We start from the raw sequence: 6,689 nt of genomic DNA on the forward strand, positions 1-6,689 counted from the left end.
TGAAAACATGGGGTTTGGGAGAGGAGAGTACAGGGAAAGGCTGGGCTCATAAGTCTTTCTTTTATTGGGAGGGGGTGTATGGAAACTGACCGACTTTATGTTTTGTGAGAAAAGTGCTAAAGGAATGCAAGTTAAAAAGTATGAAGGGAATTGCTGAAATAGAATAGAATAGAGTAGAGTAGAGTAGAGTAGAATAGAATAGAGTAGAGTAGAGTAGAATAGAATAGAGTAGAATAGAATAGAATAGAATAGAAGACTTCCGAGCCCACAGAGGAAACATAGGGATGTAAAGAGCCATCTAGCAGGGGGCAGACAAGGAGAAATCAAATAAAAACTTTAGAACATTAAGTGGAAAATGCAAAACAAGGTGGTAGACCTATATCAGTAATCACGGTAACTAAAACCATAAAATCCACTTACATTTTGTCTGAAAGAAGGATTTCATATTGAGAAAACCTGCTTTATGTGTGTATAAGACATACTTAAACACAATTACTAAATATGTCATGAAGATTAAAATTATGAAAAAAGTATACCAGGAAAATATTAACCGAAACAAAATTAAAATAGCTACTTTATTATGGAATAAAAGACATTTTGGGGGAAAATTATGGATAAAACTGTTAAAGACGAGTCTATCAGTGGCTTACTACAAACTTGTGTGCACCTAACTTTATAATCTTATGAAATATATTGCAAAACTCAATAGAATTACTGGTTGAAATTGCTAAATCCATAATCAGAATGGGAGTTGTGGCCAAGGGTCTCACAGAACCTGATTGATGAAGTGGACAAAAAGGAAAGTTACAGACTCTTTAAATAATTCAGCTAATCTTGATTATATACACACATGTGCAGTCGACATGTTCACTAATAAATAGAAGATTAAAACAATTATTTATAATTGGGCCACAAAGGAATTCTCAATTAAACCAAGGAATTTATATAGTAAAGACCATCATTGCTAATGACATTATAGATAAAATGAAAAACTACCTGTGCTCCCCAAAATCATACATTTGGTAATTAAACTTACATTTGTTTAAAAAAATCAGTGTACATGTTATGATCCTGTTATATAAATATGTGTGTGTGCACATATGTGCATAGCGACACATGAAGGACATTTGTGAAGAGTGATTATCAACTGTAGACGGTCATTTCACAATGGTGAAATTTAGGATTTTTTTATGTTTTTTATTATTTGTAGTAATAATTGCTTTTCCATTGAATATGGCTTATTTACAGAATTCTTATTGTGGAAATAATTCTAAATATGTTTTAAAAGTAAATTTGAAATATAAAATATTTTTTAAAAAATATATTTTTATTGATATCAGAGAGAAAGGGAGAGGGAGAGACAGAAACATCAATGATGAGAGAGAATCATTGATTGGCTGTCTCCTGCACGCCCCTTCTTGGGGATCGAGCCCACAACCCGAGCATGTGCCCTGGCCGGGAATGGAAACCTGACCCCCTGGTTCATAGTCGATGCTCAACCACTGAGCCACCCCACTGGGCTGAAATATGAAATATTTTGTATTGAACAACAATGAATGCAACAAAAATAGCTAAGGGAAACTCATAGCCTTAAATATATGTATTTTAAAAAGATGAATGAAGTGTTCAATTAAAGAAAGCATGAAATGAAGCAGTTGAGTGGTCCCATATAAAGTGTAAGGTAGAACTTGACAAACACAACAGTAACATTAAAATTAAAAAACCAAGGATGGTTAGAGATGGCTTAAAACATCAGTTCTCCCCAAAACTAAAGGGAACATATTCATTTAAATAAAAAGAGAGAGAACACGCACAAACCCATACTGGGAACACTCCAGCACACGGATGTGGCTACAGGTTCCCTGGGATCCGGGAGGGAAAGGACTCAGGCCCCTGCCCCTGGCTCCTGCTATTGGTGTACTGGGTGCATGGCAGTCACCCAGGGCTGTGCTGCTACTTGAGGAAAGCAGCTACCCTTTCCTACGAGGGTCTGCGCCCACGGACAGGAGCAGTACTGCCCAGGCTGCCTCCCCACTACCTCCCACCCATGACCCTCGCACCCCACTGCAGGCCTCTCCAGTGGCTTTTCTCTGGTTTTCTTTATTTGGGGTGAGTTAAGGCAAGGGGTCAGACTGAGGCCTTCCTGCTATCGAAGGGGAATTTCCTTTTCCTCCCCTTTGTGGGAACCTGAAGAATCTGAGGGGAACAATCCCACCTGTGTGATCCCAGCAGCGGCTGGTGCTCCAGGTGTGGGAGGGGAGCAGGCACCAGGACCCTCTTAGCTGCAGGGCACCCACGGGCAGCCCTCCTCACAGCCAGCAGGCACCCCATCACCATCTCCACCACTAACACCTGCTGACAAGGGCAGACGTGACATTGCTAATGCACAGGGCTCACCTTCTGTCCCTCAAAACCCAATAGCTCGAAGAGCTCTGAGATGCTCATTCCTAAGAGAGTAAGAGCTGCTAATGGCTTAGCATACTGTCCCTCTCAAATGAACTCATAACTCTTCTCCCGCAGTAGGACTTACTAACTGCACTGGACAGGGTTTTGTTTCAAACTTCCACATGGTAGTGGCAACATTTCATCCCTTTGAAGCTCCCTGCCATGTTTAAAAAAATACCAAAAAATGCACACAATTAATAACTATATTGAGCTATGCTGTTTCATGTTGTAGCCACTAGCTCCATATGCCTATTGAGTGATTGAAAGCTGGTTAGTCTGAATTGAGGTGTGTTGTAGGTATAAAATACAAACTGGGAGTTTAAGACAGTGTAAAAAGCTGTAAAATGACTCACTAATTTCTATGTTGGTTACATGTTACGATGATATTTTGGGTATTATCATTTAAATAAAATGATTAATGTCACCTGCTTTCTTTTACTTTTCTATGTGGTTACTAGAAAATTTAAAGATTTGCATGTGGTCTGCATTTTCTTTCTAGTGGACAGTGCTGATAGAGAGATGTGTGCCTCATTCAGGTGCTTTAATAGTCATTTAATCTGTACCGAATTGCTCATTCCTCCTCCATTTTAAAAAATGAAACTGAGGTCAGCAATTCGCTCTTCCTCTCACATTTTGCAGCCAAAACAGATCCTGAGCGCTGACCCCAGAACCCAGCCTCCCTGTAGAAACCCAAGGAAAACAGCCTCTCTGGATAAAACATGGACCTGGGTCTCAGACAGGCAAACTTGAACACAAAGCTCTTTATCTAAAACTTGGTGTTTCCCTTAAAGCAATATTTTTCTGCTTTTTAGGTTGGAACAGCAAAAACAGATGAAAAGATTTTAAAAATCTCATTGCTCTGGGGCTCAGAGGGGCTCTTCATGCCGGGGGGATCGTTCTGCGGGACAGTCAGACAGAAAGCACTGGAAAAGAAAGCTCTGTTGTAGCATCACCTCCCCCCTTTTCATTGCCCCTCACCCCATAATTAAGTTTCTTCTTCGGGGAAAATAGACTGACTATTAGCTGACTGTCCGGTTATTTTGCCTCAAGCCCTCCTGCCCCTCCCAAGCCTGGCAGAGGCCGATCACTAACATGTCTCCTTTGCTCTCAGGGACTCTGCTTTGCTTCCCCTGCCACCAGCTGCCCCTGCCTGGTAACAGCGAGGAGAGAGGATTAGGCTGCTGCCATCCCATCCCAAAGTCACCCCTTGTGTCCTGCATCCTTGGCCAACACCCACAACATCCTGTCACATAGAAAGGGTGAGACCAGAGTGTGGGGCAGAAAAAGCCTGGGGCTGCAATCTTGGCTCAAACAGAGTGAGTTCGCCATCACTGGAGGACTTAGCCTTTACGCAGGGCTGGTGTGGATGAAGCTGAAGGTACCTTCTACCCTAAGAGTCAATAATTCTATGGCAAAGGAACTCCACAGAGGAAAGAATCTAGACCCGTGGTTGGCAAACCTCTGCTCGCGAGCCACATGCGGCTCTTTGGCCCCTTGACTGTGGTTCTTCCACATAATACCATGTGTGGGTGCGCACATACAGTGCGATTGAAACTTCATTGCCCATGTGCAGAAGTCAGTATTTTGTGGAAGAGCCAGTATTTTGTGGAAGAGCCACACTCAAGGGGCCAAAGAGCCACATGTGGTTCACGCGCCGCGATTTGGGGACCTCTGAACTAGACCCTCCTTCCTGTTGGTGGTCCCATCGGTTTCCCCCTCCCTCTGCCTCCAGCCACAGTGGCTGAGTCCACCACCCCTTGATGCTGTGTATCCTCCTGCTTCTGGAATAATTCGGTCTCAAAGGCTGATGGCGAATGCAGCAGCTCAGGCAGATAAACAGTCAGTGCTGATAAGAGAACTCAATAGAGATAACTAGTTCAGGAAACTAGGTTTTCAATGTAACTTCAAAGGCCAATCAATATTCCAAGGGAATCAGCCTGAAGCTGAACACACAGCGAGCAGGTGAGGGCCCTATTGTTCCCCACCTCCCTTGTTACATGTGCAACAGTCTACCTTCAAGTTCTTGTATTTCCTCATTTTTGCTGATGGTTTACATTCCCTTTTCCTTATGTATCTTTTTTAATAATTGAAGATTTTATTTGTAGCATGACAGGAACAATGCATCGCAAGCCCTTTATAATTATTTGTATGATTTTACTTGTCACAGACAGTTGGTCTAGAGAATTTCTGGGATCAAGGAGTTATTTGGGTGTCTCACCCCTCACTTTGAAGTCCTCTGTATCCAGCCCTGCACGTGGTGCTGTGGAACCACGACACAGCTCCTGCCCCTGAGGAGTCTTCACGGAGTTGGGGAGACAGGCGCAGGGAATGTATGAAGAGCGCGGTATGAATGTGGAAAAGAGGGTATAGACTCTGCCTCCAGCTGGACTGCATCTCCCACGCCTTGGCACAGACTCGGGCTCAGGCCTGGCACCGCTCTCGGTTAGTTCTGTCCTTCTGTCCCCACACAAGTGAATCTGGGGATTCTCTCAGATAAAACCTCACTGTGAAACGAAACCTGACCGTGTTCCTCATATCAGTCTCACCTTTCCCCTTGGAATTCCTTCCAGCAGCTTAAACCTACATGTCCCCCGTCAAAATGCTCTCAGCTTCCCATAGTGGAAGCTGTCCTCCCGGGCATGTGTTACTGCTGTCTACACTCTAACCGGCTTTGTATCTCACCAGGCATGTGCACTTGGACAGGCCCCGTGTCATCTCTGAGACTCGGTTTCCGACATGGAAATTTGTGCTACTAACAGCCTCCCCCACCTCTTTCTCCTTTCATCCACATGCTAAGGAACCAATGGAAAAAAAATAAAATGATGAAATCACGTGCCAGTAACAAATATCACTAATATTGTGATAGTAGTTTGAGTTCACAATCTCTTTTGTTCCTATAGCATTTTTTTGTTAATGAACTTAACTAATAATATTTTATTAAAGTGATAATTTTTGGAATTAAATGTCACATTACAGTCATAAACAAAGCCTATGCTATGGCCACCACTAAAAGCATTTTGAATAACGAGCTGCTAACTGGTCCCCCATCTGCAGCATCCCTGTCACATTGTAGCTTTATCTACTTTGCTCTGCTTCCAAGGTGGGCCCAGACAGCTTATCCTGGATTCGTGGGTTCAGCGTTACCCTCCAAGTGTCAGACTGAGCCTCAGCTGTGCCTAGTTCTTGGGTTCAGATACATTTCAGCTACTACCCGGAAGTGCTCCAGCCAATCACAATCGTATTTATTTGTAGGACACTGAGGAGTGTTTTGTATGAGAACTTACCATGACGAGAGGAATGGGCGAGCAAGTTCCACTCTGTCACAAAGCCTGAGCCGTAAAAGAGGAGAAGTGATTCCGAAAACAGTGTCATTACCATCACTCAACACCTGCCCCAGCCCCGTGGCTCAGATCCACCTCTGCTCTTTAGGAGAGAGACCGATGGTTGTCCAGCCAAAGCCAGAAAGAGCTGGTTCAGTGAAAATGCACTGGCGCAGTGGGGCTCAGGCACGAGGGATCCCAAAACAAAGGGGCCGTGGCCCTGCTGTGGAAATCCTCTCACAGGATAGAACACAACATGGGCAGGTCCATCCTGCCCTCCTCCACCCTGTTTGTGCATAAAGAGTGATGTCTCCATAAAGATCTGTCTAATTTGGTAGTCTTATAAAATCTCATTAAACAGTCAATTTTTATCTTTATTCTTTAAAAGGGACTTAGACAAGGAATACAGAAATTACTGTCCAGGGGGTGAATTTCGCTGGAGACGATTGGACTAGAATGTGGAACGTGGACAGATGGCTGTGGGCCTCACTGAGGCAGCACCAGTACCTGACACTTATGGGCAACAGGGGTGTGGGAAGGAAGAGTGGTGTGGGACCTTAGAAATGGCCCATGATGCAAAATCTTTTAAAAGTAGCAAATATTTGCTCATCCTAAAAAGGAGCCTGCATGGTAGATGTTATCACCATTTTATGGAGGAAAAAAATAACATCGAGGTTGAGATAACATGGACAGTATCAGACCACCGTTGGAGAGTGAACTAGAGTGTGAACTTTGGGATAATTGCACCTAAACGGCTGTGCCAGCCTCGTTGCCCTCGTGCTGTGCCAGTAAGTCTATGTTCTCCTTGACTCTCAGAAGGAACTTCAGATAGTGCCTCCATTTATCACTGAGGAAACAGGTGCGGAGAAGTTGTTATTCAACTTACCTGACTTTTCTCCAGAACCATTTTCCTCCCCTCTGGTT

Source organism: Myotis nattereri (assembly GCF_964212035.1).
Source record: "Myotis nattereri genome assembly, chromosome: 10".
NCBI classification, from domain to species: Eukaryota; Metazoa; Chordata; class Mammalia; order Chiroptera; family Vespertilionidae; genus Myotis; species Myotis nattereri.